Source organism: Scardinius erythrophthalmus (assembly GCF_964197995.2).
Source record: "Scardinius erythrophthalmus genome assembly, chromosome: 5".
NCBI lineage: Eukaryota > Metazoa > Chordata > Actinopteri > Cypriniformes > Leuciscidae > Scardinius > Scardinius erythrophthalmus.
Window position 1 is genome coordinate 3639934 of NC_138225.1, and position 26788 is coordinate 3666721.

Sequence of the window (26788 nt, forward strand, 5' to 3'; positions counted from 1 at the left end):
ATGGAGTCACAGCAAGTGCGCATTTAAAAGTTCACGGCACAAAGCGAAGAAATGTCGAGCGCACAAATCCTAGTGTATATCTGTCCAACAGTTTATTGATCATTTGTTTCTTCAAGAGTTTTAAATTCCAGTTAGCTATTTGTTATATCCAGTTATATGCGTTCGATGCCGATTCCTTGTGCTGTGTGTGATCTAACAGGCAGTAGCGAGTCGTTTAAAAACTCCAACAAAATAAAGTCATTTTATGCAAATCAACAGCCTTTTCTTTACAGATCAAGCATTATAATGTGCATATATCATATTGGAAACTAAGAGTTTTACCGTGCATCCTGCTGTAACCGGAAGAGGCGCGCGCGCTGTTTGAACGTTAGTGAATGGAGAATGATGAGGCGCCGAAAAGCGCGCTGTTTGCGTGCTCAAGTTCGTTATTTCAAATGTAGCCGCGCAGTATGCGCTCTCATAATGGAAGCGACGTGGTCGCGCGGTGGGACGCGCTCGTTTTTTCCAAGCGTCTCCGACTGTAATTTGCAGCCTGGTAAATAAATTTTGCCTGCGCCGGAGGCCGGACCTGCCCTCAAGCCGGAAATCCGGCCCCCGGCCGGAATACTTTAAGCCAGGGGTGGGGAACGTTGATCCTGGAGGGCCATTGTCCTGCAGAGTTTAGCTCCAACCCTGAATAAAACATTTGGCTGCCTGCAACTTCAGTAATCCTGAAGACATTGATTAGCTTCAGGTGTGTTTGATTAGGTGTTTGATTAGGGTTGGAGCTAAACTCTGCAGGACAATGGCCCTCCAGGATCAACGTTCCCCACCCCTGCTTTAAGCCCTGAGATTATAATATTGTGAGCTGTATCATTTCTTTCAAAGTTCAAGGAATGTTGTAAAGTAAATACAAGTTTAACGCCACATTTGTGGGTATTTTACCTCATTCCTAGAGTTAGAATAACTGGAAGTGCACAGGGCCATGAAATAAACATTCAAAAACACTCAAAAGTACAGCTAAAGACTTATCCATTATACATGCTCTCAGGAGATAGTGACACTAAATTGTCTAATGACCTTAGTTGTACATCCTTTAAACTTCATTGTAAAAAAAATCCACTCTCAAGAGTGAGTCTCACCTTAAAAAAGACAATTTAAATGTTAAAGATCAAATAATCTTGCTTTTTAAATTCACAAAAATACAAGCTTCCCATATTTTTCTGCAGCGTTTTCTTGAATTGTTTGTACCTTTCAAAAAAAAAAGACGTAAAATATTGTAATTTAATGTAAATTATGCATGATTCAATTACAATCAATTTTAATTAAATTAAAAACCAATACAGTACACAAAAATAATCCAAACCGAAGTTTTATTGGAAGAAAAAAAGGCCACAAGCACAAGCTCATTCTATAACACTGAGTACGCAATGACATCCAACGTAAAGGACATGCGTTCACTTCAAGGTGGAGCGCTTCTGTAATTCATGCGAGTGAACAGAAAGAGACTTCTGCTTCTGGAATGAATGCAAAAACAAGAAAATGCTGAGACAACTGTAAAAAAAAGAAAAAAAGAAAATGTATTAAAATGGAGAGAATAAAACTGGAGCTCTAAAAGAAGTCCACATCATCTGGTGCGTCTAAATCACGATATTCAATGATATTGCGAGGATCCCCACGCATCATTCTGGAAAAGACAGACGGAAAAAAAAGGGCATTTTATGTCACGGTTCATGAATTCACTGTTTTCTTCGTGTCTCGTGTATTTGTTGTTCTGTGTGTGTGTGTGGGTGGGTGTGTGTGAGTGGGCGTGACTGCTCGTTCCAGCTGATCAGCGCGCCAGCTGATCTCATTCCCCGCACCAGCTGCTGCCAATTCACTCACCTATAAAGACTCATCGCACTCTCCTCTCTTTGTCAGATCGTTGTTTGGTGTCCTCAGTGTGTGTTCATCGTGTGCCGTCTACAGTCCTGTTCCTGGTTCGAGTTTCCTGTTCGGTGTCTTCGTGGGGTTCGTCTCGTCTGGATGTTCACCTGTACTGGATTCACCGTCACCACTCTTCACCAGCACGCTGACCATCTTGTCCCTGCGCCACCAGCCCACCCAAGTTCCTGAAGTGTTTTTGTGTTTTTTGACCCCTCAAATAAAGAGTTTACTTGCATCATTGCTTCCGCTTTGTGTATTATGACATTTTATTAAAGTGTATCTATTAACATCCTAAAAGAGCTTAATACAATATCACTCCTGTGTCCTGACTGAAATACAAAAATCAACTCACCGATTGTTTCTAGGTTTTCCGGGGTAACCGCCTTGCCCACGGAAGTTGTCGTAGTTGCCCCTGCCACCTCCACCATACTGGTTCAGTGGGTAAGGAGGACCACCTGTTAAAGGTTGGAGAAACACCTCAATATGGCATAATTTAGCATTGAAAAAGGTGACAGTCAGGGTTTAGATTAAAAAAAAATGATTTATGGATGCACTGCAATGAAATGGCCTGTTAAATGCACAAAAACTGCAAAATTGATTGTGGAAAACAGAATTTTAAAAACCCTGCCATGTTGTAAATTCTCGGGATGCACGATATATACAAATTTTTAATGTTATCTTTATCGGCCCGATAAAAAAAGTTGGCATATATCTCTATATATATATATATACACACTCACCTAAAGGATTATTAGGAACACCATACTAATACTGTGTTTGACCCCCTTTCGCCTTCAGAACTGCCTTAATTCTACGTGGCATTGATTCAACAAGGTGCTGAAAGCATTCTTTAGAAATGTTGGCCCATATTGATAGGATAGCATCTTGCAGTTGATGGAGATTTGTGGGATGCACATCCAGGGCACGAAGCTCCCGTTCCACCACATCCCAAAGATGCTCTATTGGGTTGAGATCTGGTGACTGTGGGGGCCATTTTAGTACAGTGAACTCATTGTCATGTTCAAGAAACCAATTTGAAATGATTGGAGCTTTGTGACATGGTGCATTATCCTGCTGGAAGTAGCCATCAGTGGATGAGTATATGGTGGTCATAAAGGGATGGACATGGTCAGAAACAATGCTCAGGTAGGCCGTGGCATTTAAACGATGCCCAATTGGCACTAAGGGGCCTAAAATGTGCCAAGAAAACATCCTCCACACCATTACACCACCACCACCAGCCTGCACAGTGGTAACAAGGCATGATGGATCCATGTTCTCATTCTGTTTACGCCAAATGCAAGGGCGTAGGTTTGGCCACAGCTTTGGTGGGGACATCCCCCCACCCCCACCCCCCCCGATTTCAGACTGTTGGCAATACAGAATATCACAATACAGAAGTGAATCTACTTCATCTCATTATATTGTATCCTCCTGACCCCAATACACCATCCTGTATACTGTCCCTAAAGAGCTAGTATAACTGTATAATCTCAAAAATGCACTCTCAAAAAATAAAAATAAAAACCTGAGACTGTGTAGGCCTAATGCTGAACAACCAAACGTTTTATTAACATAAATTATTATATAATGAACAAATGAATAAAATACACACCTGGTATCATAGTATGCATTCTATACGTGGTATCATAGTATGCATTCAACACAACAAATCCATTATTATTATCTATTATTATTATTATTATCCATGATTACAGTATTCCATTAATACTAAAATTGTATATCTACTATTCTATATCAAATTCTATTGATATATTATATTCTTAAATATTAAATTCTTAGGCTACACTCACTCACAAATACATTACATAAATAGAATGTAGAAACGAAAAATGTCTCAGATCCACTGTTTATGTTGACTGCAAGATTCTAAGTTAAGGTCAGCTAATTAACATTCAGTGACTTGCTAACGTAGCATTCTATCATGATAGCGCGACTTCTATGAGTCTATCAGTGCTGTGCTGCACAGCCAATACTCTTAACCTTAGTTGAAAGATTGCTGCTGCTAGGTTTAACTGTAACAACATCCTGGGTAACACATACTATCACCAATACTATTTTCCACAGTAGAATCTGCATTTGAAAGCCTGGTCAGTCACTAGTATACTGCTAGTTTATTATTTGTGTGGCTAGTTATTTTGCCTACTTACACTCTGCTTTATGAAAAAGCTTTGTATGTCCCCTTTCTTCTTCTTGGGTGGCATAGCTGATCTATCTACAAAGTACAAAAAGTGGCAAAAAACTGAATTTTAAAATGTTTTACTCTGGCCTTTGTATGTGGCAGAGAGACAGCCCTGGTAACTTACCGTCGGCGTCGTCGACACGCGCGCGCGCGCGCACACACACATAAACACACACACACCAACCGCTCGCTGCCAGTGCAAGCACAAAAGTAGTCCCGGCCCGCGCGTGTAGCTTGTTGTCAGATACACCGCCGCCAATCAAATTACGGCGTTTCTTGTACTGTCGTTGTTTTGCCCGTTGGAATCGATCCAAATAGCAGTTCAAAGGAGCTTGCTAAATATTGGTGGGGACAAATTTGTCATCTCAAAATATTGATTGGGACTAGTACCTAGCGTCCCCCCTAAACCTACGCCCATGGCCAAATGCCACGTAGAATTAAGGCAGTTCTGAAGGCGAAAGGGGGTCAAACACAGTATTAGTATGGTGTTCCTAATAATCCTTTAGGTGTGTGTGTGTGTGTGTGTGTGTGTGTATGTATGTATGTATGTATATATATATATATATATATATATATATATATATATATATATATATAGGCCTATGCAAGTTTTATTTTATTTGCATATATCATTACATTATTTACTTAAGTTAGCACCCAATACTTAGTTTAAAGTGTAATCCGCCAATTCAGGACGCAGCCTCTGAATTGGGACGCTGCAATCCATCTTAATTTATCTGGCCATGGTCTTGGCTAAGCCGTAAATACATGACCTGGCAACGCCAGGGCTGAAACATCCTCACCATGTCCTCCAGTAAAATATAAAACATAAAAATGACAATAGCCAAGCTGGCTTCATAGCTGTTTACTCAATTATATCAAATTAATTATCAGGATGGCAGCTGTCCTCTTGCAACGTTGCTTGGCACCAGGAGCGGTAATCGGGAACACCTGGTTGCACAATTAGGAAATCCTACGAAGGCTACGTGACACGTCCTCCGAAGGATGCAGCCTTCACATTAGGACACAGCTATAGTGTTGGTTTCAGTGAATATGATCCAAAAAATCTTGCCAACTGCAGCTTTAAGAGCTGACAGCTATTCAGCATAATTAATTTGTGAGACAGTCTAACAGTAGGATAGACGAAAACAGTGAAATATCAACTGATTTGATAACTCTGAGTTCTTGTCATATTTTATTACCATTTTCTAAACTATAGCGAATAAACTGTGATAAAGTGAGAAATGTTGAAGGTGTCTGAATAAATTTTGGTTTGACTGTATGATTCAAATGTAAATTTTAATGCATGCTATTTTAGTGCATACTTGCTAAGAAATGTTTTTGTGAATCAAAGTGAATAATGCCTGAATCAGCTCACTCTTTGTTCATAGTGTAAGGAGTATCATCCGCCCATCTCCACTGGCCTGTGTTCTGATCTGTTAGACTGACCCAGTAGTTTTCGGGTATGGTATGGTTGTTTAGAAATGCCTAGGGGGAAGATAGAAACTAATAATAAAAAAAGTAAAATCAAAATGCTGTTATGCACATCCATTAACATTACACACCCACTCCTCCTCGTCCTCTTCTATTTTGAGGAGTAACGCACCCTGTGCTTTGCAGTAATCTTGTGGCTCAATCCAGTTGAGTTCATTATTGGAGAACAAAAAACAGCTGCTTTTGTACAATATCCAGCCAGATTTACAGGTTACAGGGACGTCTGCGTGAGAGATAGAGAAAATATGCAAAATAAGAGCAGATTTAAAGGTTCAGTTCAACTGAAAATGAAAGTCCGGTCATTAAAAACTCACCCTCATGTCATTCCAAACCTTTAAAGTAAAAATGTAACCTAGGGTGTTTTTGTGAATCTACCCGAGGCAAAATTTCATTTAAAAGCATAATTAAGATGGAAACGCCACTTTTAAGTTTGACCGTATTTTCGTTTTCGGTCAAATTGCCTTTTGAATGGGAGTGATTGGGGCATGACTATGATGGCATAAAATTTTTTAAAACACTATTTTTAAAACACTAAGAAGGCTCGACACAACATGAAACTTTGCTTGAAGTATCACCAGGGGCTCTACACATGAACTCCAGCATTGAGAACATTGTTTGTGTACACAGAGTTTACTAAAAAGAAAGGTTTTGAACAACTCACTGTAACTTGTTGTTTCCGGCCGCCGGCATTTTGTCAGTCAAAACTGAAAAAAACTGAAAAAGCATGATAAAAAGCATAAGCCACTTAGCTCATGGCAATATCTATTCAAATAATAATAAACAAGGAGTTTCATTCAATATATCAGGCTAAATAATGTGATCTCTGCCAATATTCAATACAATATGCTTATAGATAGACTCACAGCATCCGTGTTCAGTGCGCAGGCTTTAGTCCGCGGTGTTTATCGCTCGTTTTTGCGCTTTTCCCGACAGACGTCATGACGGTCGTTAAACAGTGTTTTTCTGCAGGTGTCTGGAGTCTGCTGATGGGTAAGTCTTTGTAACTCATCCTTAAACATCGCGATCTAGTCTAAACCACACACACACGACGGAAATCGTCTCCGGTTACTATCGTAACCTCGGTTCCCTGAGAGGCGGGAACGAGACATTACGTCACTGACGTATATGGGAACTCCTTCCTTCTCCATTTTCACTGAAATCTTATAGGCTAACGCCAGCTGGAGACAGCTGGCCAATTGACGCGAACATGAAAATACTGACCAGACCGCGGGCAGTATAAATAGCGTGGGCGCGACAATTACGTCAGAATCAAGACTGAACGCTAGCACAGCTGATCAAACGGCGAGCGCGGCGGCTGACGTAATGTCTCGTTCCCGCCTCTCAGGGAACCGAGGTTACGATAGTAACCGGAGACGTTCCCTTTCAAGGCGGTCACTTCGACATTATGTCACTGACGTATATGGGAACTGTATAGAATCCCGCCGTGAGCGCAGTGAAGATAAGCCCTGAACGGGAAAGCTACACTCCCACGAGAGACAACAGTTCTAAGCCAGCAGCGCCGCCAGGAGCACTCGAACTGAGGCGAAACTAGACCAAGAAACATCTGTTCCAACCTTACCAAGTTGCATATCCAATGCAATGAAGTGAAGGCTGCACTGGACAGGGCAGCACAACACCATAAGCACTCAAAGCACAAGAGTTAACACAGTGTCGACGGCAATAGCGGTGACAGCTGCATAACCTTATAGCCATACACAGAGTTAACAGTACATTGAAAACTACTGCGTAATGCGGAAACAGCCGTGAAACCTTAAGTCATAACACAGAGTTAGCAGCAATGGTAACTCTACATAATGCAGACCACTGCACAGCTGGTGGTAACAGTTCATGAGTACATTAATAAAACTCACCGAACCCACGACGCTATAGGCAGTGCACCAAACTTGAAACCCTGGCGAACGTGTTCTGAGAAGACAGCCAGCATACCTAAATCCCGTAGGCATCCCGTAGGATCAAACTGTGCACTGAACGGTGTAAGCGACTTCGGAACGCAGCTTGGTATCGGACGGAGAGTGACGCTGCAGTCACCAGGTACGAGACAATGCAACATCATTCACTTAGAATGAGCGTATATCTCCAAAGAGCTTCGCTGGGTCGAGAGCAGGTGGAAAGGCCATCTCAAGGAAAGCTCTCAGCACTTAATAGTGTTAAGTGTCTTGCTCAACTATGGACCCAGCAGCGGACACACAAGAAGGTTCCACAGCTTGGGGCTGGGGTGCCAATCGTGCCGATTGCCTGTAGAAGCAGGACCGTCCTGAGGGGGATTGTCATGGGGGAGCCCCATAACTCTCTCAGGTCCGTGAACCGGGGATGATAGGCCAGTAAGGGGGTCACAGGAAACTGACACTCCCTTGTAGAACATAGCCGATGTTCTATAGCCGATGTACGGAAGTGCAAATTAACACATGACTGAATGTACATAAACACAGTGCTAGTGGCCGTAGCGACAACAACTGTGAATATATGCAGTTAGATAATAGCCTCCATAATAGCATAGCACCTCAGTAAGTACACAAACACTGTCGTAGCCATAGCTAGAACTGTGAGTATACGAGTTAGTACAGAATAGCCAGTTGCACTGAAGGAAACGGGCAACATAACAGCGTAGCACATGTACGTAACAGCATCGGTCGCTGTAGCGCCAACTTAATATACGCAGTAGCTCAGTATAGGCATTGAAGGATACGGGGCAACACCGCAGCATGAACACATCCATGTGTAATAAATGCAGCGCAGGTCACCGTATCGACAGAGACTGTGAATATGCACAGTTCGACTGGGATAGCTAGTTGCACTGAGATACAGGGCAACATGACAGCATAACACAAGTGCGCAAGAATAGCGCATCCATTACAGCATAACCAGCCCGTTCTCATCCCAAGGCGTCATAATACTGACGCTGTTGACATTTCGTCTGCATCAAACGCACATGGCACCCTTTATCGTCAATATGAGACGCAGATAGAAATGAGCCAGAAGGCGCCTCCTAGCGGTCTAACCCTAAACCTACCCCAGAACTAAACCTACCCATATCCTGTGCGTGTCATATTGACGCTAAAGGGTGCCATGTGCGTTCGATGTAGACGAAATGTCACAAGGGTCAGTATGTGACGTCCAAGGATGAGAATGCGTTGGCATAACACATCCATGTACGTACAAACATCCAGAAACTGTGAATATGCACAGTTAGATTAAGGCAGCTAGTTTTGCACTGATCGTACATAAGTGCAGTGTAGTCGCCGTAGCGACAGAACTGTAAATATATGCACAGTTAGATAGGACAGCTGGTTGTTGCACTGAAGGATAGAGGGCAACATAACAGCATAACACAGTCAGTGTGCACATTTAAAACATCTGTGTGTATAATGCAGTGCAAGTCGCCAAAGCGACCGAAACTGCATGAATATGCACAGTTCAAACACAATGGTCAGTTACGTTGAAGGGCAACATGACAGCATAACACTTCAGTGTGTACACAGATGCAGATAATTTTTATCTGCTGCCAGAGCCGGAATCGAACACGGGTCTCTGGCACGAAAGCCTAATGTTCTGCCACTGAGCCGCAGGGGGGGGAACACCGCAAGTCGCCGTAGCGACAAACTGTGACAATGCACAGTTAGATAGGATAGCTAGTTGCACTGAACGTGATGGCATAGTACATTAATGTGTACAAAACTCAGCGTCAGAGGCATAGCAACATCGACTGTGAATACGTAGTTAATTATAGACACATAAATCATAGACACATATCAATGTACATAACACAGCGTCAGTGTCATCGCACAAAAACTGTGAATACACAGTAATTAGAGCAGCCAGTTGCACTGAAGGAAACAGGGCAATATATAGCGGCGTAATCGTAACACATATCAGTGCGTAGTGTGTACACAGTGTCAGCTGCATCGCACAACAACTGTGAATACGTAGTAATCAGAATAGCCATTTGCACTGAAGGATACAGGGCAATATATAACGGCAAAAATCATAACACATATCAGTGTAGAGTGTACATAAACACAGCGTCAGCTGCATCGCACGACAACTGTGAATACGCACTGCGTAGTAATCAGAATAGCCATTTGCACTGAATGACACAGGGCAATATATATGGCATAAATCATCACACAGAGTGCGGTGTGTACGTAACGCAGCACCAGTTGCATCGTGCAACAACTGTGAATACGTAGTAGTCAGAATAGCCATTTGCACTGAAGGATACAGGGCAATATACAATGGCAAAATTATAACACATATCAGTGTGTAGTGTGTACGTAAACACAGCGTCAGTTGCATCACACAACAGCTGTGAACATGCGGTAATCAGAATAGCCATTTGCACTGAAGGATACAGGGCAATATATAACGGCACAAATCATAGCACATATCAGTGTGCAGTGTGTACATAAACACAGCGTCAGTTGCATCGCACGACAACTGTGAATACGCACTGCGTAGTAATCAGAATAGCAATTTGCACTGAAGGATACAGGGCAATATATAATGGCATAAGCATAACACACACATATAGTGTACATAAACACAGCGTCCGTGGCATCGCACAACAACTGTGAATACATAGTTGAATCAGAATGGCCAGTTGCACTGAAGGATACAGGGCAATACATAACAGCACAATCATAGCACTAGTGTGCAGTGTGTACATAAACACAGTGTCAGTGGCGTAGCGACAACAACTGTGAATACGTAGTTGAATGGCCAGTTGCACTGAAGGATACAGGGCAATATATAACGGCACAAATCATAGCACATATCAGTGTGCGGTGTGTACATAAACACAGCGCCAGTTGCATCGCGCAACAACTGTGAATACGTACTGCGTAGTAATCAATAGCCATTGCACTGAAGGATACAGGGCAATATACAACGGCAAAATTATAACATATATCAGTGTGTAGCAGCTAGTGTGTACATAAACACAGCGTCATTTGCGTTGCACAACAACTGTGAACATGCGGTAATCAGAATAGCCATTTGCACTGAAGGATACAGGGCAATACATAACGGCATAAATCATAGCACATATCAGTGTGCAGTGTGTACATAAACACAGCGTCAGTGGCGTAGTGACAACAACTGTGAATACGGAGTGAAATCAGCATGGCCAGTTGCACTGAATACAGGGCAACCTGACAACATAAGCTGTAAGCACATCAATATATAATGTTACGTAGGCCCAGCGTCAACAGCATAAGCGGTAACGACTGCGCAACCCACTGTAGTCGAGACTGACTAGAAGGGGGGTAAACACTCACCGGATTGCGGCTGTGCACTTTCCATTGTCAGAGCGGGGCGTCTAGAGACTTTCATAACATCCGCACTTCCCTTTTAGACACGGAGCCATGGCCTTTGCCTCGTCTCTTTAGACGTGCGTCTTGCGCACGACTACCATAGGACGTCGTGGAAGACGGAGTCTTTCTTGAAGTAGCCTGTTCTTTAGAAGTTTTGGTGGAAGTCCGGCGCAGCGGGACTTGAACACCGTCGTTTCCCTAGACTGGCTAGGAAGACTTTGAGTTGCCATAGAAACAGTGTTTAGGTGCAGGCGAGCGGGTTGTACAACGGGCTCGTTGGCTGCTGCTGAGATACCGGGCTAAAGTATCCTTTAACGGAGCCTAATGCGTCGAGTCCCTCTAGCGAGCCCGCGAAGAGGACCGGAGTGGCAACGGGCAGCGTCAACTCGTCTTAGGGCGGGAGAGGGCCCACCAGCGGCCTGCTGGCGGCAGTGGGCCTCATTCCCGCTGATGCCCGGGTTTATTCCCCTGAGGGCGCGCACTGTCCGGCACATGCCTGTCGTCCTTGAGTGCGGCCTCGGTTGATCCTTGTTAGGGTAGAGCGAGTCAATAGGACCCGCACATATGGCATGTAAGTTAGCAGCCATCGGATGCGGGGAGGGTACATGGTGAGTAACCTCTATTGCAACTTCCACGATGACTTCAGATAAGACTTCTAGCGTGAAGAAAGAGAGTCTGACGTAATTGTCGCGCCCACGCTATTTATACTGCCCGCGGTCTGGTCAGTATTTGCATGTTCATTTGCAATTGGCCAGCTGTCTCCAGCTGGCGTTAGCCTATAAGATTTCAGTGAAAATGGAGAAGGAAGGAGTTCCCATATACGTCAGTGACGTAATGTCGAAGTGACCGCCTTGAAAGGGAACTCAGAGTTATCGACGTCAAGCTGTCTTTAGCGCTCGTCAGTTCGAGATTCTCTGACTGACTGACTAAAATAACGAGTTTAACCAAACAGAGTCAGTTTAATCGGTGTATGTGTGTGGTGAGTCTGATTCCGTGTGCCTGTTTCACTTTAGTCCTTTTATTCGCCATTATCGTTGTCGAATGCGCATGCGTCGCGTCTGCAACAATCTATAGAGATTTTCTTAGTGTTACTCAGAAAACGGGTTATAAGTTTATTTCATTGTACTAAATGTTACGCTCTTAGATGCTAGAAAAACATCCCTATTATCTTTAGCCTTGGCTACCGTATATATCCCTTTAACCACATAAAGTAGCGCTACACTCTTAAATATAAAGTTTATTTTATAGGCATCTAGGTTCCACAAAGAACCTTTAACATGCATGGAATCTTTCTATTCCACAAAAGGTTCTTCAGAAGTGTGTTTTACAAATGGTCCTTCACATTTTCCAGAATGTTCACTGAAGGGGTCTTTGTGTAACTAAAAATGTTTCTTCTATGGAATCGCTGCGAAAACCTTCTTTTGGAAGCTTTATTTTTAAAGAGTGTAGATGCAGTACCTGCTGTTTTGTATTCCATGTTAGATTTCAGCTCCTTCAGAGCGTTCATGACTCTCTCCTCTAGAACACAAGAAAACACATCAGACCTGGTTAGACTTTCTGCAGTCAGTGTCCTGTGAATTTAATTTCAATCCAATTATTTCCAATGTAAAGAATAATGTCAGTATCAGCATGCAGGTCCATGAAACCAACAATTATGATTATATTTCTGAAATCATGCCTAAAAAAGAGATCAATTCAGTAGATTCAGTTATACATTCACAATGCTCAATAATGCAGTTATTGCAATATTGCACTCAATTCACCAGAGATCTGTTGTTTAGAGGACATGATGCGACAGATGAAGTGAGATCTGACACTGAACTCTTCAGGACACTCAATGAACTCGAAATTGACTCTTAAACATGAGACAAAAGCCATAAATACAATATACTGGATCTGCAAGATCACTGAGTGCATAGAAATAATGGCTTCGTGAATGAGAAAATATAAAAATATTCCCCCTACTGCTGATTGGCTCACTCTCTCCTCCCCCATCATGAGTAGACATGGGGCACGTTCAAGTTCAAACGGTGCGCAACGTTTTGCTACGGTTTCCGGGTTGAACGTCATGTTTCGAAACGGCGTGCACTGGTGTGCAACGGGGTTTGAGATACGATTTCTCTTGTTTGGTGGGTGTGTCAGAACTGCAGTCCAATCAGCAGCAACGTATATAAAGCACGCGGTATTAAAGTGAACTCGCACAATGGGTTCAAGGAAAGTAATTTACAAATGTGTTCGATGCAGCTCGGTATTGGCCTACGCAACAACTGAGGATATTAGAAGACATGTTTGTGTAAGTTTTATTGTAAAAATGTAGGATATCAACATAATGATGTAGTTATATTTTTAGCTTCATTGCATGTGTATGACATTTGGTATAGAAATAAACAATGGTAATTAAGTGCTTTTCCTAAAAATGAGAAAGAAAATAAAGGGTATTAAAACAGTAACTACAAATAAAGTCAGTATGTGAGGCTAAATAAATGTGTTTTAGTTAAGATGTGTGCTTCCATTTCAGTTTCAGCAATCCCTTCTGTGCAAAAGGGCATGGTCATTTTATATTTATGTTGTTATTATAGTTTTACATTGTTCTATTCAAGTGTTGAGTTTGCCGAGTGGGCGGGGTTTGAATCAGAAGTCTCGCGAGTTCGGTGAGAATGACGCGAGATCGCATATTCGCGGCAAGGGAGGAAAGAGTGAAGAAATGTGGCGCGAGTTATTATTGTGAGCAAACGAGACAAGTTAAGGTGCATCAGAAGGCCATCTGGTTATAGATCGATAATATAGCTGGTGAGCAGTTTGGTATTTCATATGTGATGGGCGGCTGATGTTGTGTGATCGCTCCTGAGGTTGTTGGATTTCTGTGGTGAATACTCGCGTGTGCGTCATTGCAGACTAACCACACATACACATTCATCTACATTTTGTCCAGCTGACCTGTCACACAAACCCAACACACACACACTGAACATCGCAGCAATTAACCCTTTCGTCTGAGGATCGACTTCTGATGACATCTGCACCCTTCTTCCATTAAGTGGACTTCCTCTGGCATACTTGGGACTTCTTAAACTGAGTACACTTACTTATCACCACCACTTCGTTGCCCTCTCTGAATATAATTGTATCTTTTGTATATAACCACATTGTTTTTATTGTTTGTTTATTTTACGTATGCCTACGCTGTTTATTGTGATATTTATATTTTGTTGACATTGTGAGAAAATGAATATCAATCAATCAATACAGTGTCACATGCCTGTCCTGTCTTGTGCTGCACATGGGTGTTTTTGTTGTTTGCCATGTGTTCTTGTTTATTGTCTAGCCCCTCCCATCTTGTTATCTGATTATTTGGTTAATTTGTCCCACCTGTTGTGTTCGTTACCCTCCTTTGTTTGTTCCCCTATTTAGCCTCCTTGTGTTTGTAGTCTTGTGCTGGCTCGTTGTCCGTGTTACCTGTATTTGATGTTCCTGTGCTGTTGGTATCTGAGTTCTGAGTTTTTGTATTTTGTCTATGTTTGTTTATTAAATCTTCTCTGCACTTGAATCCTCGTCTCTCGTTCAGTGTCCCGTGACAGAACGAGCCAGCCAAGTATGTGGATTCAGCAGAGCGAGATTTTTCCTCCGGGGGAGAACAAGGGAAACTCCATTTCCCTGTTTGAATATTTTGCCAGGTGTGCTCAGAGAACTTTGGAGGAGGAGAGCACCATGTCTGACGGTGATCAGATCGGAGGAGGTGGTTCGGTGGTTTCGGAGCCGGTGGTCAGGAGACGGAGGAGGAGGAGAAAGGCGCCACTTCAACGTCACGTCACATCTGCCCAGCCAGAGACTGTTCACGTCACGTCTGCCCAGCCAGAGACGGTTCACGTCACGTCTGCCCAGCCAGAGACGGTTCACATCATGTCTGCCCAGCCAGAGACGGTTCACGTCACGTCTGCCCAGCCAGAGACTGTTCACGTCACGTCTGCCCAGCCAGACACTGTTCACGTCACGTCTGCCCAGCCAGAGACTGTTCACGTCACGTCGGCCCAGCCAGAGACTGTTCACGTCACGTCGGCCCAGCCAGAGACTGTTCACGTCACGTCGGCCCAGCCAGAGACTGTTCCTGAGCCTATGTCTTCGGACAAGATGGTCGTCGCTGCCGCCGAGCCTGTTCAAGTCACGCCTGCCGAGCCTGTGTCCCCTGACAAGATGGCCGCCGTCGAGCCTGTGTCTTCGGACAAGATGGCCGCCGCCGAGCCTGTTCACATCACGCCTGCCGAGCCTGTGTCCCCTGACAAGATGGCCGCCGTCGAGCCTGTGTCTGAGCCGGTGGTGTCTGTTCCTGAGCCTGAGCCCTTGTGACCGCGACACTGGCCATTATGGCCACAGCCATGTTGTGTGTGTGGGCTACGCACACACTTGAGCCGGTGGTGTCTGTTCCTGAGCCGGAGCCAGTGTCTGTTCCTGAGCCGGAGCCAGTGTCTGTTCCTGAGCCGGAGCCAGTGTCTGTTCCTGAGCCGGAGCCAGTGTCTGTTCCTGAGCCGGAGCCAGTGTCTGTTCCTGAGCCGGAGCCAGTGTCTGTTCCTGAGCCGGAGCCAGTGTCTGTTCCTGAGCCGGAGCCAGTGTCTGTTCCTGAGCCGGAGCCAGTGTCTGTTCCTGAGCCGGAGCCAGTGTCTGTTCCTGAGCCGGAGCCAGTGTCTGTTCCTGAGCCGGAGCCTGTGTCTGTTCCTGAGCCGGAGCCTGTGTCTGTTCCTGAGCCGGAGCCTGTGTCTGTTCCTGAGCCGGAGCCTGTGTCTGTTCCTGAGCCGGAGCCTGTGTCTGTTCCTGAGCCGGAGCCTGTGTCTGTTCCTGAGCCGGAACCAGTGTCTGTTCCTGATCCGGAGCCAGTGTCTGTTCCTGATCCGGAGCCAGTGTCTGTTCCTGATCCGGAGCCAGTGTCTGTTCCTGAGCCGGAGCCAGTGTCTGTTCCTGAGCCGGAGCCAGTGTCTGTTCCTGAGCCGGAGCCAGTGTCTGTTCCTGAGCCGGAGCCAGTGTCTGTTCCTGAGCCGGAGCCAGTGTCTGTTCCTGAGCCGGAGCCAGTGTCTGTTCCTGAGCCGGAGCCTGTGTCTGTTCCTGAGCCGGAGCCTGTGTCTGTTCCTGAGCCGGAGCCTGTGTCTGTTCCTGAGCCGGAGCCTGTGTCTGTTCCTGAGCCGGAGCCTGTGTCTGTTCCTGAGCCGGAGCCTGTGTCTGTTCCTGAGCCGGAGCCTGTGTCTGTTCCTGAGCCGGAGCCAGTGTCTGTTCCTGAGCCGGAGCCAGTGTCTGTTCCTGAGCCGGAGCCAGTGTCTGTTCCTGAGCCGGAGCCAGTGTCTGTTCCTGAGCCGGAGCCAGTGTCTGTTCCTGAGCCGGAGCCAGTGTCTGTTCCTGAGCCGGAGCCAGTGTCTGTTCCTGAGCCGGAGCCAGTGTCTGTTCCTGAGCCGGAGCCAGTGTCTGTTCCTGAGCCGGAGCCAGTGTCTGTTCCTGAGCCGGAGCCAGTGTCTGTTCCTGAGCCGGAGCCAGTGTCTGTTCCTGAGCCGGAGCCAGTGTCTGTTCCTGAGCCGGAGCCAGTGTCTGTTCCTGAGCCGGAGCCAGTGTCTGTTCCTGAGCCGGAGCCAGTGTCTGTTCCTGAGCCGGAGCCAGTGTCTGTTCCTGAGCCGGAGCCAGTGTCTGTTCCTGAGCCGGAGCCAGTGTCTGTTCCTGAGCCGGAGCCAGTGTCTGTTCCTGAGCCAGTGTCTGTTCCTGAGCCAGTGTCTGTTCCTGAGCCAGTGTCTGTTCCTGAGCCAGTGTCTGTTCCTGAGCCAGTGTCTGTTCCTGAGCCAGTGTCTGTTCCTGAGCCAGTGTCTGTTCCTGAGCCAGTGTCTGTTCCTGAGCCAGTGTCTGTTCCTGAGCCAGTGTCTGTTCCTGAGCCTGTGTCTGTTCCTGAGCCTGTGTCTGTTCCTGAGCCTGTGTCTGTTCCTGAGCCTGTGTCTGTGTCTGTGTCTGTGTCTGTTCCTGAACCTGAGCCGGTGGTGCCAGTTCCAGTGCCCGAGCCGGTGGTGCCAGTTCCAGTGCCCGAGCCGGTGGTGCCAGTTCCAGTGTCTGTTCCAGTGCCTGAGCCGGTGGGGTCTGTTCCTGAGCCGGTGGTGCCAGTTCCAGTGCCCAAGCCGGTGGTGCCAGTTCCAGTGCCCGAGCCGGTGGTGTCTGTTCCAGTGCCCGAGCCGGTGGTGTCTGTTCCAGTGCCCGAGCCGGTGGTGTCTGTTCCAGTGCCCGAGCCGGTGGTGTCTGTTCCAGTGCCCGAGCCGGTGGGGTCTGTTCCTGAGCCGGTGGGGTCTGTTCCTGAGCCGCCCGAGGGGTCGTCTCCGCCCTGGCCGCCCGAGGGGTCGTCTCCGCCCTGGCCGCCCGAGGGGTCGTCTCCGCCCTGGCCGCCCGAGGGGTCGTCTCCGCCCTGGCCGCCCAAGAGAGAGTCTCCGCCCTGGCCGCCCAAGAGAGAGTCTCCGCCCTGGCCGCCAGATGGACGGTCTGCACCGCCCTGGACTCTCGAACTTTGTGTCCCGCCCTGGTCTGTCCCTCCCGTCCCGCCCTGGTCTGTCCCTCCCGTCCCGCCCTGGTCTGTCCCTCCCGTCCCGCCCTGGTCTGTCCCTCCCGTCCCGCCCTGGTCTGTCCCTCCCGTCCCGCCCTGGTCTGTCCCTCCCGTCCCGCCCTGGTCTGTCCCTCCCGTCCCACCCTGGTCTGTCCCTCCCGTTCCGTTCGGGTCTTGTGGAGCGTCTGGTAGCCGCTCCGTAGGGAGGGGGTAATGTCACATGCCTGTCCTGTCTTGTGCTGCACATGGGTGTTTTTGTTGTTTGCCATGTGTTCTTGTTTATTGTCTAGCCCCTCCCATCTTGTTATCTGATTATTTGGTTAATTTGTCCCACCTGTTGTGTTCGTTACCCTCCTTTGTTTGTTCCCCTATTTAGCCTCCTTGTGTTTGTAGTCTTGTGCTGGCTCGTTGTCCGTGTTACCTGTATTTGATGTTCCTGTGCTGTTGGTATCTGAGTTCTGAGTTTTTGTATTTTGTCTATGTTTGTTTATTAAATCTTCTCTGCACTTGAATCCTCGTCTCTCGTTCAGTGTCCCGTGACATACAGTGATTGAATTTGATCTTTGACTCTGGTTTCTTTACTCTTCTCCTAGTTACTGGACATTAATTGTGTAATAATACTCTAAGGTGATTTAGAACCGTAATAGCAATCAGTGCATTCTACAGCCTTCAACACATTTTATGGTCCTTCGAGCCGGATCTATAACCACCTTAGCGATGATGTCCAGAACTAGTGAGGAAGCTATAGAGCCAGAGGTTGTACGTCCTCGTAGAGAAACAAGACGGCCAACACATTTGCGTGACTATGAGGTTAGTTATCCTCAGAAACAGCTAGCATTTGCAGATGAGCAGTCTGATATGCTTAGTTTTATGCGTGAAATGAGGGAGGAAAACAGGCGAATGAGGCAGGACATGCAACGCATATCTGATATGATTGTTAACTCTCCTGTGTTAGCTTCCCAGGTTTCATTATCTGAGCAACGGCTTACGAATGAAGGAGCTGTGGTGTCCTCTACACCAAAGTCTACTAGTATGCAGGAGTCATTTCAGGGTGATGGAAACTCTGGCCAGACAGAACATACTCCTTTGGTGCCACATAGAGATGAATCCCTTCTTACAGTTCGCAGTTGTGAGCGAGATCTCATTGAGGAGCTTACAGACAGTCTAAAGAGAACAGTCAGGCTTAGTGATAGTCCGCCTAATTCAGGTATGTCGACCCCTTCGTATAATGATCCACATAGTAGTAAGAATGATTCGCCACGGTATGATCATTATTATGAAGCTGATGTTCCTCTGCGCCCACCTCGTTCATCTGATATCCGTCAGCAATGTGCAGATGACCCACCAATGTTGCGGTCCAGTATGCGGTCTCATGATGTTTATTATCAACCAACAACAGACCCTTATCATTGCCGCTTAAGTGACAGAGAGCGTCTGTATAACGATGCCCCTAGGGATCGTCTTCATCATTCTCCAATCGATTGGAGGCAAGAGCACAATCGCGAACGTTACGTACAGATTATCGTTCTCACCATTCTCTTGGACAATCTGAGATTCATCGTCCGGTGCATCCACCCCCAATGCAATATCGAGGGCCAACTCCTACAATCCCTCATTTCGTTCGGGATGATCCTCGAGAATTTGCTCGTCTTAAGCTTGCGTTAAACAACGTTCTTCCTGAAGACGCTTCTGAGTCTTTTAAGTTCCAAATACTTATGGACCACCTTAAGCTGGAAGATGCTTTACTTGTTGCTGACTCGTATAGTCACAGTCGCACTCCATTCAGTGACACTATGAGAGCGCTCACTGATATGTATGGGCAGCCACATCAATTGGCACTGCAAAGGATCACTAATTTGATGGATGGGCCCAATATCAGGAGTGGGGATGTGAAGTCTTTCAAGGCATTTGCCCTTCGTGTCCGAGCACTGGTGGGAATGTTAAACCAGTTATGTAGCACAGGTTGGACTGAACTGAAATGTGGCTCTCATGTTTCTCGTCTCTTAGCCAAGTTGCCGTACGACCTAAGAGCTAACTTCAAGAGATTCATTAACCCCATTCAGACACCTATTCCAACACTGATTGATTTCGCAGACTGGCTGGAATATGAGGTTCGTGTGCAGGTAGAAGGAACACAGTATGGGTCCTATCCTGATCAAGTGAAACACAGCGTTCACAAAGACAAGCGAACTGGCTTTGTGCCCCGTAAGCTGACTACTGTTCTACATGGAAGAGAGCAGAAAGTAGGATTGGTAGAGCTCCCGAAGACTGAATACGTGGACTCAGAAAGACCACAGGAGAAGCCGAAAAAGTATTGTCCGTTCTGTGACACAATTCAGCACTACATGAATCAGTGCTCCAACTTCAAACTCTTAACTAAGGAGCAGATTGAGAGTTGGATTAGAACGGGACGAAGATGTTGGCGTTGTGGACGAGGGCATTCTTCATCTAAATGCACGTTAAAGGCGAAGTGCAAGCGGTGTGAACGGAGGCATCTTGATGTTCTTCATGAAGTCAATGCCAACGCCGATGGGATGAGTAAAGGTAATAACCCGACATCGGAGAAAAGTACAGTAAGCCCTGCTTCTCAGACCCTGTACTTGGATCGGCCTACGAGTGGCAAGCAAGTGTTACTGAAGTTAAGTAGAGTAATCATTCGGAATGGTGATAAGTCATTAGAAACCTATGCTGTGCTAGACGACGGATCTGAGCGTACTATCTTGTTGAATGAAGCTGCTCGACGTCTAGACCTTCAAGGTGAAATTGAAGATTTGGCTCTGCGCACAGTGAGACAGGATGTTCATACCATTCATGGCAGATCTGTATCTTTCTCCATAGCACCTGTTTCACACCCTGACAAATCCTACCCGGTCAAGGGTGCGTTCACTGCAAGAGAGCTAGCCCTGGTGCAACATACTTACCCCATCTCTGACTTGCAAAGAAGATATCGCCATCTCCGTGACTTACCTTTGCATGACATCCACGAAGCACAGCCCTTGGTACTTATCGGCTCGGATTATCCTCACTTGATAACCCCCGTGGAGCCAGTGAGATTGGGTCCTCCTGGAGGTCCAGCGGCGGTTCATACGATGCTTGGCTGGACATTGCAAGGTCCCTCAAGTCTTATTAAGCCTCACTTGCAGCCTCAAGAATGTTTATTCATTTCTTGTGTTTCTCCTGAAGCTGAGCTATTCCGTCAAGTCGAAAAACTTTGGCAGCTGGATAGCCTTCCTTATCAGTCTGAGAAAGTAGTCAGTCGATCACGACAGGATGCAGAAGCTATCCGCCTCCTAGAGGAGAAAACCATCAGGATCGATGTCAATGGTGTCAAAAGGTGCGCCACTCCTCTACTCTGGAAAGAGTCACCTCCACCTCTGAATGCACCAAAAGAGGCAGTCATGGCCCTGTTACGCAGCACAGAGCGGAAACTAGCTAGAGAGCCTAGTATGGCTGCGTCTTACGAATCAGAGATTCAGAAACTGTTGCAAGCGGGTTATGTCACCCCATTGACATCTGCAGAATGTGATCTGAGTTCCAAAGCGTGGTACATACCACATCATATGGTTCATCACAATGCGAAGAACCGTATTGTCTTCAATTGTTCTTTTGAGTATCAGGGTCAGTCTCTTAATGACCATCTTTTCCCCGGTCCGACTTTAAGTGCCAGCTTGTTGGGCGTTCTCCTCCGCTTTCGAGAACATTCTGTGGCCATCTGCAGTGACGTGAAGGGTATGTTCCATCAGATCCGTCTTCTTGACGAGGATAAACCCTTCCTCCGTTTTCTGTGGCGTCATGGGAAAACATCTGAACCAGCCATCGTGTATCAGTGGCAAGTTCTGCCATTTGGCACAGCATGTAGCCCTTGTTGTGCTACCTACGCACTTCAGTCCCATGCAAAGATGGATCTCGAAGCTACTGATGAAGTACGTCAAACGGTGGAGCGTAGCTTCTATGTTGACAATTGTCTCAAGAGTGTCTCTACTGAAGCTCAAGCTTTACAGCTGGTAAACCGATTGCAGTGTCATCTTATGGACGGTGGATTCGAATTGAGGCAATGGGCCAGTAACATCCCCAAGGTTATTCACCACCTTCCTGCTGAGTTGAAGTCAAAGAGTGGTGAGATTCAGCTCAGTCAAGAATTGGCCAATCCGCAGGAGAATGCCCTTGGAGTGATATGGCAATGTAGACCAGACACATTGGTATACAAACCTTACCAGAGGGAGGATGGTGAAATTACGATGCGGAGCATCTATCGCACTTTAGCCAAGCTGTACGACCCCCTTGGATATCTCATTCCGTATACCACAAGAGCCAAGATTGTCGTGCAGTCGTTGTGGGAGAAGAAACGAGAATGGGATGATCCTAATCTACCATTCGGCTTACTAGACATTTGGCATCAGTGGGAGAGCGAGCTTCCACAATTGTCTCAGATCCACCTGCCAAGATGCTACAGTTCCAGTCTTCAGTATCCTATCAAGAGCCGCAGTGTTCACGTGTTTTGTGATGCGTCTGAAAGGGCGTACGGCTCTGTAGCCTATTTGTGTTCTGAAGATGATCAGGGCAACACGCAGGTTGCCTTCATGGCGGCAAGGTCACGAGTCGCTCCGAGGAAACAGATCTCCATTGCTCGTTTAGAGCTTTGCGCTGCATTGACGGGAGCGCAGCTAGGAGACGTCCTGAAGAAAGAGCTAACTCTAGATATCTCCAGATTCGTCTATTGGTCTGACTCGACTACAGTTCTTGCTTGGCTTCAGTCTGATTCGTGCAGATACCGAGTGTTCGTAGGAGTCCGAGTCACAGAAATTCAAGAGTTGTCTGACCCTGGAGCTTGGCGTTATGTCGATTCTGCAGCCAATCCTGCGGATGATTTAACACGAGGGTTGTCTTTGGCTCAGCTAGCTGAAGAAACGCGATGGAAACAAGGACCAGCTTTCTTGATGCAGTCTAGCAACTGTTGGCCTAAGGCACCAGAAAGAAAGGCCCCTGAAGAAGTTCAGGAACTTAAGAAATCTGTGTTTTGCGGTTCGTTGACTGAACATAAGTTGCAAGTTGAACCTGATCCCAGCCAATTTATTAGCTATACTGAGTTACTAGAGGCTACAGCGCGAGTTCTTCATGGGGCGGCTGGCAACACAGATTCACCGAGTGCAGATGCGTTTCAGAAGGCAGAATTGTCTATCCTTAGACAATGTCAGATGCAAGACTTTCCTGACGAGTTTGCCTTACTCAAGGGAGGGAAAGACATTTCTGCACAAAGCCGACTTCTTAAGCTTGCTCCGGAGTATGACAAAGAGCTAGACTTGATTAGAGTAGGAGGACGACTTCGTAGGTGTCATGGATTGAGTGATGCAGTTCTACACCCTATCGTTCTGTCACAGAATCATCCCGTGGTGAAGCTTCTAATCAAGCATTACGATGAACAATTGCACCACCCAGGAGCCGGCAGGGTGTATGCCGAACTGCGGCGTAAGTTTTGGATTTTGAGGGGGAGAGAGGCGATTCGAAGACACCAGCACCACTGTCTTGAGTGTAACAAGTGGAGAGGCAAGCCAATGATTCCTAGAATGTCAGATTTACCCCCATCAAGTCTGCGATTGTGTAAACCTCCCTTTTACTCCACTGGAGTAGATTGTTTTGGACCACTGATAGTGAAGGTGGGCCGCCGCACTGAGAAAAGGTGGGGTATTGTATACAAGTGCCTCACTACTCGAGCCGTACATCTTGACCTATTGGATCACATGGATGGAGATTCATTCCTGCTGTCACTCAGGCGTTTCATTGCCCGAAGAGGGAAACCCTATGAGCTTCTCTCGGATCAGGGAACAAATTTCCGAGGTGGATGTAAAGAGCTGGAGGACACCTTCTCTCAGATTCAGCCCAGTATCAGAGACCAGTTGGCCAAAGAACAAATCAGATTCCGGTTCAATCCACCAAGTGCACCTCATTTCGGCGGCTCGTGGGAGAGAGAAGTGAGGTCTGTAAAAACAGCCTTGAGAACCCCCTTAGGCGCACAGACAGTTACTGAGGAGGTATTAAGAACCATTCTGATCGAGGTTGAGAGCATCCTTAATTCTAGACCCTTGGGTTATGTCTCTAGCGACATAGCAGATCCAGACCCAGTAACGCCAAATTCCTTGCTGATGGGGCGGCCTGACTCCTCCTTGCCTCAAGTTGTCTATTCAGACCCAGAATTACTCAGTAGGAAAAGATGGAGACATAGTCAAGTTCTGAGTGATCATTTTTGGAAGCATTTTATTCATGACTTCTTACCCACATTACAGTCAAGACAGAAATGGCACAGAGAGAAAGAGAATATTGCAGTTGGTACTGTAGTACTCATTGTTGACGAGCAGATTCCAAGAGCACTCTGGAGAGTTGGTACTGTCTCTTCTGTCATTCCTAGTTCAGATGGGAGAGTCAGAACAGCTGTGGTCAAAGTGAAAGATCAAACGTACACAAGACCAGTAGCTAAGTTGATTGAATTGCCAATATTACCCCCAGACTCAGAGAGTTCCTCATAGACCCTACTAATGGCAAATTTGCATACCAAATTTGGGGGCGGCTGTGCAAAAGGGCATGGTCATTTTATATTTATGTTGTTATTATAGTTTTACATTGTTCTATTCAAGTGTTGAGTTAGCCGAGTGGGCGGGGTTTGAATCAGAAGTCTCGCGAGTTCGGTGAGAATGACGCGAGATCACATATTCGCGGCAAGGGAGGAAAGAGTGAAGAAATGTGGCGCGAGTTATTATTGTGAGCAAACGAGACGAGTTAAGGTGCATCAGAAGGCCATCTGGTTATAGATCGATAATATAGCTGGTGAGCAGTTTGGTATTTCATATGTGATGGGCGGCTGATGTTGTGTGATCGCTCCTGAGGTTGTTGGATTTCTGTGGTGAATACTCGCGTGTGCGTCATTGCAGACTAACCACACATACACATTCATCTACATTTTGTCCAGCTGACCTGTCACACAAACCCAACACACACACACTGAACATCGCAGCAATTAACCCTTTCGTCTGAGGATCGACTTCTGATGACATCTGCACCCTTCTTCCATTAAGTGGACTTCCTCTGGCATACTTGGGACTTCTTAAACTGAGTACACTTACTTATCACCACCACTTCGTTGCCCTCTCTGAATATAATTGTATCTTTTGTATATAACCACATTGTTTTTATTGTTTGTTTATTTTACGTAGGCCTACGCTGTTTATTGTGATATTTATATTTTGTTGACATTGTGAGAAAATGAATATCAATCAATCAATCAATACAGTGATTGAATTTGATCTTTGACTCTGGTTTCTTTACTCTTCTCCTAGTTACTGGACATTAATTGTGTAATAATACTCTAAGGTGATTTAGAACCGTAATAGCAATCAGTGCATTCTACAGCCTTCAACACACCTTCACTCGATTGGGATGTTCTCTTTTGTTCTCGGCGGCAAGTGCAGTAACTGTAACATCAGGCATATTTTGTAGTATTAAACACATATTTATACCGACTTCATCAGGCTCAGAAAATTCTTCACAAAGAACACAAAGAATGGCCTTCTCAGCTGCCATAGTTGCAAATCTCGCGTCATCAAAACAGTGTGTTCAACGCATCACCGTTTCTATTTAAAAAACGTTGTGCAACGTTTTGTCGGGGCTGAACGCAGCCATGCTCCCTACTGCTAATTAGCTCACTCTCTCCTTCTCCATTATGAGTGGACACGCCCCCTACTGCTGATTGGCTTACTCTCTTCTCCCCTATTATGAGTGGACACGCCCCCTACTGCTGATTAGCTCACTCTCTCTCTCCTCCCCCATTATGAGTGGAAACGCCCCCTATTGCTGATTAGCTCACTCTCACTCCTCTCCTATACGCTGATTTCACGCAGCCGCCATTTTGAAATCGAAAGTGAGGCTCCGGTGGGAAGAAAACCGGAAGTGTTGCCTTTAATCACAGGAGAGTCGTGAATGTGATGGCGTATTGTTGTGTTTAATGATGTTGTGTCAATTCAAAAACTGTACATACATTTCTTTTATACTTTAGACTATACTATATACAGTGAAATTCATTTATAAATATTTTTTTATATATATATAATTCAAAAAGTAAAAAAAAAAAAAACTCTCTTCTCCCCCATTATGAGTGGATACACCCCCTATTGCCCCTATTGCTGACTGGCCACAAGTGTGTTGTAGTGCTCTATAAAATCCACTTTGAGCAGCGTTTTTCAGAAATCGATTACTTCACCTTAAAAGTTGCTTAATAAAAATATTCATAGTTCAAAGTTCATTACATTAACATTCACAAGATTAATAAATTCTTTAGAAGTATTGTTCATTGATAGTTCATACTACTAACGAATCTAACTAATGTTAACAAATGAAATAACATGTTAAATTCTCTTTGTACTTTATGCACTTACTTCATTGAACTTTAAATATTAATATTTTCCCTATATCGTTCCTTGCAATTGAAATTCCTTGGAAATATATTCAGTGTTAATGTCTCCAGTAAGAAAACATGCTGAGATTTGAGTGTGGCTCAAAGTATCATAACCAGATACAGTTAATGTTATATGAGATATTTTAAAAGAGAGCATAACAAGATACGCCAAAGCTTAAAACTCCAAAGCTTAAAATTTAATTCGTAGTTTTACAACGGAAAGGTTTTTGGGGGAACGCGGCAATATTTTTTCCCTCCCATCATATTTTTTCAATCACCATGTTCCTTTCGTGGTTCCGTATCTTTGTTCAAAATGTTCACAGTAATAATTAACAAACATTAGCCTCAATGTTCAGTTCAATAGTTCATGTAGGCTACATTCAAATAATTAATCAAATGCTATAATAATTCTGTTTTGAATAGAATTTGAAGGTTCATTTCTTTAAGCATCATATAATGTAGGCTATAATGCTTTGCGTCGTGCCTAACAACGCCCTTCAGCCGTGACTTATTCACGATACAGCACCTTATTGCTTAATTAAAGTGATTATAAAGTGTTGCAGGCATTTAAGGTAGTTGTACAACTAACTAAAACTCTTTCTCTCATATACAACACAAAGACATCTTTCTGTATCAAATACAATTTAGTATATAGCAAACCTTTGCTAAATGTCGTCTTCCGTTCATATTCCATGTCAATTTTCATGATTTCTTCACAACTATCAGTTTTCTGATAGACCATCATAGCTTTTGCAGCTACTTGCTTTCTAGAGAGAATCCAAAACACATTCAAAAGAGTTCCTGCAATGACAGTAAACAGGGAATTAGTGTATAATAACACAGCACTTTCCGTTCCT

The 26788-nt window shown here is 45.4% G+C and overlaps 2 long non-coding RNA genes across 3 annotated transcripts in view; one reads left to right on the plus strand and one right to left on the minus strand.

Moving 5' to 3' along the window:
• LOC308691079 overlaps nt 1–2037 on the plus strand; it is a 28911-nt gene extending 26874 nt beyond the window's left edge. The window contains exon 3 of the long non-coding RNA XR_014030234.1: nt 1900–2037. This is a non-coding gene — a long non-coding RNA (uncharacterized lncRNA). The remainder of the gene's footprint in view (nt 1–1899) is intronic.
• On the minus strand, nt 1337–26745 carry LOC308691077. 2 transcript variants are annotated; one of them, XR_014030231.1, is made up of 8 exons: nt 26592–26745; nt 12391–12450; nt 6264–6316; nt 5715–5825; nt 5487–5596; nt 2258–2360; nt 1864–2117; nt 1337–1666 (listed from the first exon to the last, which is right to left on the minus strand). It is a non-coding gene; the product is annotated as an uncharacterized lncRNA (long non-coding RNA). The 2 variants fall into 2 exon arrangements; XR_014030232.1 differs by having other exon boundaries at nt 5674–5825.
• Between the last annotated feature and the right edge of the window lie 43 nt (nt 26746–26788).